Below are 9,389 nucleotides of genomic sequence, written 5' to 3'. Positions count from 1 at the left end.
TTTGGATCACGTAAGCCAAAAAAGTTAGCAAAATATGACAGAGAAGTACAGAATTAAGATCTTGGAATCAAGGTGTAGATGAGGAAGAAAACAGTAATGTATCCACTTAGCTATAAATGTCTCTAATTTCTCATTTTTTATGGCTGAGTAGTACTCCATTTTATAAAAAAAAAAAACCCACATTTTCTTTATCCAGTCTCCAGTTGATGGGCATTTGGGCTGTTTCCAAGTTTTAGCTATTACAAACTGTGCTGCTATGAACATGAGTGCACATATATCACTGTGGTATGATTCTTTTAATTCTTTGGGGAAGATCCCCAGCAGTGGAATAGCGGGGTCAAATCAGACTTCCAGTCCTAGTTCTTTGAGGTATCTCCATACTGATTTCCACAGTGGTTGCACCAGTCTACACTCCCACCAGCAGTGGAGCAGGGTTCCTCTTTCCCCACAGCCCTGCCAGCATTTGTTATTGGTTGATTTCATGATAGCAGCCATTCTTTCTGGAGTGAAGTGGAATCTCAGGTTTGTTTTCATTTGCATCTCTCGAATGACCAGTGATGTTGAACATTTTTTCATGTATTTATTTGCTATTTCTACTTCTTTGTCTGAGAAATGTCTGTTCATTTCAGATGCCCATTTTTGGACTGGATCTTTAAATCTGGGAGGTCTGATCTTTTTAAGTTCTTTATAGATTCGAGATAGTAGACCTTTGTCTGAGGAAGAGCAGGTGAAGATTTTTTCCCACATTGTGGGTTGTCTCTTCACACTGCTGGTGGTTTCTCTTGCTGTGCAGAAGCCTTTTAATAAGAAGAGATCCCACTTGTTGATTGTGCTAGTTCACGGGCAACTGAGGTTTTGTTCATAAAATCTTTTCCTATACTGATGTCTTCATGAATGACATTATATTGTATACCTAAAATGTACCAATGATTAGAATGAATAATCGATAATACAAAATAGGAAGAAAAGGTCCAAAGGGGTAGGGGTAGTGGGAGGGGCAGGGGAAAGGAAAGAAGGGAAAGGAAAAATGATGAGAAATGGAAAAAATGGAAATAAAGTCTTTGTAAACAGGGAAGGGTGTAGGGGGTGAAGGGAGGGCTAGGAATGGGGAAAAAATAAGAACCAAGATGCATTATGTAAAGGTACAATTCCCAATGAGAAATGTAATTGTGTTGTATACCTACAATGTACCAATAAAAGAATTTAATAAAGTGCAAAAAAAAAAAAAAGAAATATCTAGCAACTTGAAAAAAAAAAGAAAACAGTAATGTAAATAAATATTTGGCTAGTCAAAATGCTACAAAATGGTCTTGTATACCTGAATGATCCAATGTTAGAACTAGGTCAGACAATGTTATTAGGTTCTTGCCAAGGGTGAAACCTATCAGATGCAATGCCAACACTGCAATTCAATGTTAGAAATTGTTTGTAATGGGCGATATGTTACAAGATGTTTTGAAATACACTAATAATGAAATAAAAGTAAAGCATTCTATATACATCAATAGTAATACTCAAAAATATATTTATCATGACATCTCACTATCTGAACTAAAGGACTTCATAGCAGGATTTTATCATTCTAATCGTCAGAATCTAAAGGATTTATGGAGAAGTGACAGATGTGACATTGAGATTTTAGAACAATATTGACCCTCAGAGATTTGGTTTCTTTCAAAATTGCCTATGTTTTGATGACATAAAGACTCGCCAAGAAAGAAAAATCTCACAATTTGGCTGCTATTTGCTCAGTTTTTGAAAGCTTTGTTTTGAACTGCCAAGCAATTTATATGCCATCTGAATACATGACAATTGACACACAACTTGTTTCATGATAATAAGATTTTTTTTGAGTGGTTAAATAATTAATAAGATTACCAACAGAATGTTAATTACAAATCAGGAGGAGCTGGAGGAAGATGGTGAATTTTCCAAATGGAGGACCAGGGTCCACAGCCTCTGGGCCCAGGGGTCCGGCCACCTGGGCAGGGCAGCTCCATAATAAATAACAGAGTTGGGGGCAGGGAACAGGGCTGCTCCTGCTTCTTCTTGACGGAAATCCTCTTCTTCCTTGCTGCCAGCATCTCACAGAAGGGGTCCACGCTCACAGCAGCCTGAATGGACTTGATCCACTTGTCCTTTTCCTCCTGCATGGGGGCCGAGATCCGGTACACCATTTGGTTCCCCTCCACCACCCATCCATCTGCTTCCCTTTTGCAGGCTTTGATGAGCTGCCCCTTGTTGTTGGGGATGTAAAGCTCAAAGCAGTCTGGCTTCCGGGGATCATCCACTTCTCTGATCCTCAGGTTTTCCAGGGGAATGATTCATCAGGGCTCCTTGTCCATCGTGTACTCGAAGTAGTAGAGGCAGTTGTCAGTGAGGATGAAATCAGCACCTCTTTCACGTCTTCACCCGGCCCCCCAGCTTAGGGAGCCAGCCCTCCCGATCCAGGTTGAAGAAGGTGTATATCAGGTCGTTCCCGTCATCCTCAAGAATATTTTAAGGGCTCATTCCGGATGCTGTTCTAGAGAGTTCCTGAGCAGCTCCTCAGGCGGGTCCCCGCCCTCGTTGATGACCCGGTTCATGGCTACAAAACGCTCTACCTCAGGCTTGACCCTGTCGTTGGGATTCTGAAGGCTGGTGTTCAGCATGATCACGGCAAAGGACAGTACATAGCAAGTGTCTGTGGACTGGAAAACCCCAGGGTTGCACAGGCAGTATCGCTGAGCAAAGGCCTCCATCATCAGGTCAATTTTCTGGGCCTCTCCAGGGAGGTGAAAGCTCCACAGAAATTGCCTGAGGGCCTGCACCAAATTGAGGTCGGTGAATTCATGCAGATCCACAAAAGCATGAAGCACTGCCAGGTTCAGTTCTTCCCTCTCCCCCAGGTAGTCCCCGGTGGCGGTCTTCTTCAGCCCCTCTCCCTTGTACAGGAACTGGGCGATCTCCTTGGGTGTGTTCTGCAGCAGCTTGTTGTCCACCAAGAACTGGATGCCCTTCTTGGGGTCCATGTTGAATTTCTTCCTGCCCATTGCCATCTTCCGGTTCTGCTGCAGTCTTGCTGCCTTCATGGGCCTCCAGAACCTCCACCTCGCTCATGGCTTCGCTGAGCTCCTCCTGGAGGCTCTGGATCTCCACCAGCAGCTCCTGTTTCCCCTGGCTGTTCTCCAGATCCATCCATTCCTCCGGGGTCAGGTCCAGGAGCTCAAACACACGGTCCTCTATGGCAGCTAGGAAGGCCCGCGGGGAGTCCGGGGCGGTCGGACCTGGATCCGCGTTGGCCCACGGGCTTAGGTGAGCCCGCTCAAATGCCCAGGGAGCCACGGCCGCCTCCTCAGCGCCAGTCCTCAGCACTGAAAAGATTCTGCTTTCCATGATGATAAGATTGATAGTGAAGCCAGGCCTGGTGGTGCATGCCTATAATCCCAGTACTCAGGAAGCTGAGGCAAGAGGATCCTGTGAGTTCAAGGTCAGCCTTTGTTACGTAGCGAATTCCAGGCAGCCTGGAATATATTATGGTGAAGAAAAACAACGTAATATTGATACTGTCAATGTTACACCATGATGATAAGATTGATAGTGTGGCCAGGAATGGTGGTGCATGCCTGTAATTCCACCACTCACAGGGCTGAGGCAGGAGGATCCTGTGAGTTCAAGGTCATCCGATGCTATATAGTGAGTTCAAGGCTAACCTGGACTACATAGAGAGACCGGGTCTCAAAAACCCAAACAACAACAACAAAAAAGATTGATAGTGAATCCTCAACACAAATGAAGCCACAAATGGGCACATTTTACAACAAAAGGCAGAGTAGATGTTGTTGATGAGTTATGCAGCAACTCGATATGATATCACTCGAAACACAAAGTGTTGGCCAATGGATGTATTTTACTGGATCCTATATATGTCAAGCATAAATAATTTCAAAGTTTACAAAGAGAATAACAAGCACAAAATATCTCAGAGAAATCTTCCTAGAGGATTGGGACTAGAGTTCATAAATGATCAATTACAACAGAGGAAGAACAGCATGTATCTGCCCAAAGAACTCCATAAAAGAATTCCGGAGCAGACTGGTGAACAGACAGGTGAACCATCACAAGAAACTCCAAAGAAAACAGGAAGAGCAGCGAGATGTCAAGTGTGTGCTACCAAAGAAGACAGGAAGACAACACACATGTGCTGTCAGTGTGAGCGATACTTGTGTATGGAACATGCTGTTCTCATGTGTGAAAACTGCCTTAGGTGTGATAATTGATGTAAAGATTATTTCTGTGGTAGTTTTATTGGTATTCTCATTGTAGTTCATATAGGCATTTATTTCTGCTATTTATAATAAATAAAATACTTATTTTTTCAGATATTGTAAGCAGGTAAACAGTTGATGTTGAAAATGTTTACGTTTATTCTAAACACTCATTACATATTTGTTTGTTATATTGATATTTCATTTTTCTGCTAAGTGCACGTTATATAATAGGAACCTCCTGACAAAAGGAAGAGAAGTGACAAGTATGGCCAGCCAAACAGGAAAGGAAAGCTAAGCACACGTGCTATCAGTGTAACCAAGACTTGTGTATGGAACATGCTGTTGTCATGTGTGAAGACTGCCTTATTTCTATGGTAGAGTTTTATTTGTATTTTCATTGTAGTTCAAATAGGAATTAATTTCTACTGTTTTTTTTTTAGATATTGTAAGCAGGTAAGAAGTTGATGTTGAAAATGTTGATATTCTGCACACTCATTACATACTAAAATTTTAATATTTTATTGATATTTTATTTTCCTGTTAAGTATATATTAATATAAAAGCCAAAATTAAAATTAATAATTCATCAGTAGAAATACTACTAAAAAATAAACGTGGGCATCACACACCCCCATGACTCCTGTTTTTTAAAAACTTACTGTTTTGGGCTGGGGATTTAGCTCAGTGGTTCTGCCACCTGCCCCACAAGTGCAAGGACCAGAGTTCAATCCCTGGAACCAAAAAAAAGAAACAAAAAAAACCTCACTGTGTTGCCTCTTGGGTTTAACTCAAAGCTAGCTCCCTGGACATGGAGGAGCTCATTAGCCTCAAATCACCATCTCACTGTTTATGTTTACAAGTAGGCAAGGGTCTTTTAGGGTAAGGAACAGAGGGAAGGGGGGCACAGAGACAATGCAGATCTCCACACTTGCTTTATCACTTCCAGCCACCTTCACCTCATCCTCCTCTTTTTTGTGGAAAACAAACCAGGCTCCAGGGCTTCTGGGGCTGGCATCTGCATATTCTGTCACTTCTTTTGAGGTGGGAGGAGGAGGTCAGCAGGAGGAAGTTTGGAGTTCTGGTTTTATAGTGCTAGTTACACGAGTCCAGCCTTACACTACCTCATTTGGGTCCCAGCAATGACCTTCTCTTTCATCTTCCGAAGATCATTCACTCCCCCCTCCCTCCAGCATCCTGTTTCTTTCCTCAGAGTTCATTCTTACCTTCCCTGAGACTCAGTTTCCTCATCTCTAAAGTTAGGATGGCAATGAAACAGGACATCTTGTGTAGGAAAAACAGGCCTGTGCAAAGGAAGGAAAGCAGGAAGAGAGAAAAGGAAGGAGGGTAGCCCAGGCCGGGCTGTACCCTACATTGGAGCGCCACCTGTAGCCCACCCACCAGCCAGCCTTGTTCCCAGACCTAGACCTGCCACTTTGTTCTCCTTGACCCTGGGGCAAACAAGGATGAATGACTGAGTCCTAGAGTCAGTTTAACATGCTAGCAGCCAGAGAACTCTTGCCTCTAGCAGGCGGAGGAGCCCCCACCATCTGGCTCAGTTTACTTTTATTTACTCAAACACAGGTACAAGCAATCAAAGTAACACAAGATTCATCTGCTTTCCAGTATCCATTAGTCCATACTCTAGTAAACAACTTAACCTCAGCTGTCTTAACTTTTCCCTAGACCCTGCAATATGCAATCACCTCTGAGTGCAGCCTTTCTCCTTTGTGCTCACAGGGGAGGCCAATTAGGCCTCAGTTCTCTGGTCTCCTATAAGAGAGGAAGGAGGGAGAGAAAGGATCCTGGAAAAGGGCCTTGTCAATATGGAAGTAGATGTCCTAATGAGTTGATCCAAGCATTAGAACAAATAAATGGTTGAGAAAATAAGTATGAAGTCATTGTGGTTCTCAGATGAGGTTGCTCAGTACAAATCTCTTATTTCAGAAGCCTGACTGTCCAGAGGACTGAAGCCATGTATGTGCGGTGCACTTGGCTGTGCTGACCAGAAAAGACAGAGGGGAAGGTGAACTCAGCAGTCCAAGCAGGTTTATTGCTAAATGTGAGAGGGACCTCTCTGTCAAGCAGAACATAGAAGATGTCTCCTGCAGGCTATGAGGCTTTTTTAAATATTTCTTTTTGCAGGCTTTTGAGGGGGTGAGTCAGAGAAGCAGTGGGCTAATGTGTCCTTTATGTCCTCTATAACCCACTGACATGTCCTCTGTGGAACCTACGTTTCTCTGAGATGGCAGGTGGACTCATTTGAACTGGTGGTGTCCCTGTGTGGGCTTTCACTGGGCACTGCTGGGAGAGGAGTCTCCACATACAGGCTCTAGTCAACACCTAACTCCTCACCTCCTCAGTGGGATTTTTCACTCCCCTAACATGGTGACCCTATGGATGTGCCTGCTTTGCATTCATAAGACTGAATGGCAGTCATTATGGGAGCAGGTGGTGAACAGGATCTTGTGACACTCTCCACCTGATATCAGGCTCAGCAAGTGGAATTTCATTCCAACAGCAGCTGTTTTATAATAGCACCAGAGGCCCATCTTGAAGAAATCATTTTTACTACTGATAGCACTAGGAATTCTCACTGATTGATGGAAAAGTTATTTGATCTGGAAATGAATTCCTTATCAATTGGCTGGGGGATGAGGAAGAAATGTGCCATGCTTATGCACAGGATTGTCTGTTTTGGCTACCCACTTTAGGATTGATAAATAAGTGCAGGAATAACTGAATAGGTAAATAACAGAATCTAAGCATAAGCCAATGGTTCTCTGCAGCAAAACTATCTGGAGCACTTGTTGAAATAGTTCTAACTGGGCTGCACCTCCAGAGTTTCCTAATGAGGCCCCAGGTGATGATACACAAACCACACTCTGAGAAACACAGGCACACACCATCCGTGGAGAGGCCAGTTTTGCCTGATCCTACCAAGATTTAACATGAATCCCCTGACTCAGTGGCTGGGGGTGTGAATGGGATGCCCACTTTACCTCCTAGAATACTCTCCTGGGTAGTGTTAGATTTGAGTTTGGGATCATTTGGGGTATGGCTGTGTGCACATCCAGGGATCTGTGCAGCTGACCTGACAAGTAGTGCTGTCCCTTTGCACATCTATAATGCTGACCTCTCCTTTGCTTCCAGAGCTTTTTTCTTATCCAGCAAACAAGCAAATGTCACGATCTCAAGATCTGGCCTATCCTCTCCTGGGATTTGGGAACACCTAGTGGCCAAATAGAGAATCGCCACTCATAGTTAAGAGAAACTTCTGGAAAATTCACTGAGCCGTGTGAAAAACAAACACCTACTAGAAACACCTACTAGTTTACTCTCTGAGAAAGGCTTCCTGTTGGGCTTAAGAGAGCTGAGTAAGACCAGCCCATGAATTATGAGTCAAAATATGAAATTTATTTCGAGAGAACTGTATAATTGATACCAATAACAACACACTTGATTAAACATTTGTAGAGTGGCCACACATGTGGACAGAAACACGCATACACAAAGCCAAAATGTTTCCTGGCAATTGTGATAGAAATTATAAGTCATCAGAGACTCTCAAATCTCCCACTGCATGTTCAGTTTGAAATTTCTCTAGACAGTGATTAATGAAGTGTCTCTGAATAAAAGTGGTCAGGTAATATCAACTTGGTATTCCCATCTCAGGATATTTCTTTGGGTCCCGAGGTCTAAATAGCAATCCAGTTCCAAGGTAGTCAGATCTATGAAAGTTCAGGTGCAGCTGAACTGAGGTACTAATCTGAGGAAACCTAAGACTGAAAGTCACTGTGAGGTAAAACTAACAGCCACTGTAATGCAGACAGAAATGTAAGATATCCCCAGATGAAGGTGCCATGGGTACAAGGTATTATAAATAAATAATCAGATGTGTTTTGTACCTTAAAAGAAATTTTAAACTATTTGTTACAGGAATCAAAAGGAAGGCACTAAGAAATCAGGAAAGTGCTTCTTAAAGTTGCTTTTTTAATTAGACCTTTTTTTCGTTAGACTTTTGGCAGTTGCACTGTGATGAATCTCAAAATATTGCCTTGGGACCAGCAATATCAGTACATTCTGAGACAATATCCAGAGCTACTGAATCAGAACGTTCCAGGTAGGAGGCCCAACAATGTTTTAATAGGCCCTGCAAGTGATACTGATGCAAGATAAAAGTTTGAGAACCATTAATTCAAAACAAGTTTTAGATTCCCTGGTAGCGAGGAACAGCAAGCAGCACATACTAAAATACCAGCACTTGGGAGGCTGAGGGAAGAAAATCTTGAGTTTGAAGCCAGTGTAGCCCACAATGGCTCTATTAATGAATTCATGGAGATAGGATTGTTTCTATAATACTGTATAGGCCTACTTTTTTTTAAAGACAGTCTTGTATTCCGGGTTTGCCTTGAACTCACTATGTAGACTGGTCTGGCCTCCAACTCACAGCAATCCTCCTGCCTCAGCCTCCCAAGTGCTGGGATTATAGGTGTGCACCACCTCACCTGGCCCTACTTCTTTTTTAACAAATGTGTGCCAAATCTTCTCATTCGTGGCTAAATGAAGAATTTTTTACCTTTTTGGATTTTAGAGAATATTGTTTTGATAAAGTACAAGGTCTCCAAGGGTCCTGTGGAGATGGAAATAAGTTTAGAAACAAAGAGGAAAATGTTCAACTTAATATTAGTACAAATTAAAATAGCAACAGTGTATCATTTTTCAACACTCAAACTGGCAAAGATTAAAAATAATGTAAGCCAGAGATAGTGGTGCATGCCTGTAATCCCAGCACTCTGGGAGGATGAGGCAGGAGAATTCCAAGTTCAAGTTCAGCCTAGGCAATTTGGGGACTGAGCAAGATGATGACGCAAAATATAAAATTCAAAAAGGGCTGGGGATGTAGCTCAGTGTGAAGGCCCTGAGTTCAAGCCTCAGTAGAAAGAAGGAAAGAAGTGAGAAAGGGAAGGGAAGGAGGCAAAGAGGGAGGGAAGGAGGGAAAATAAGAGAAGGGAGGAAGGGAAGGAGGAAGGAAAAATATGTATCATTAAGGATGGTACAGGAGAAAAAAAGCTTGCACTTTGGGGGTGAAGACCAAGTACCATAATGTTTCTGGTAAGGTAAGAAACATCAAAAGCTTTA

The 9,389-nt window shown here is 42.7% G+C and overlaps 1 pseudogene across 1 annotated transcript; it reads right to left on the bottom strand.

The window, feature by feature from the left end:
* Window positions 1–1,167: 1,167 nt before the first annotated feature.
* On the bottom strand, window positions 1,168–4,408 carry LOC101698755 (cytohesin-2 pseudogene; annotated as a pseudogene). Its single transcript, XR_015445590.1, has one exon. The product of XR_015445590.1 is annotated as a cytohesin-2 pseudogene (transcript).
* Window positions 4,409–9,389: the final 4,981 nt, after the last annotated feature.

This window comes from Heterocephalus glaber, unplaced genomic scaffold (genome assembly GCF_053883595.1).
Source record: "Heterocephalus glaber isolate CG9 unplaced genomic scaffold, H.glaber_assembly_v1.0 deba00001613, whole genome shotgun sequence".
Lineage (NCBI taxonomy): Eukaryota > Metazoa > Chordata > Mammalia > Rodentia > Bathyergidae > Heterocephalus > Heterocephalus glaber.
The sequence above is the reverse complement of the archived record's forward strand: the minus strand, read 5'-3'. Positions and strand labels throughout refer to the sequence as shown.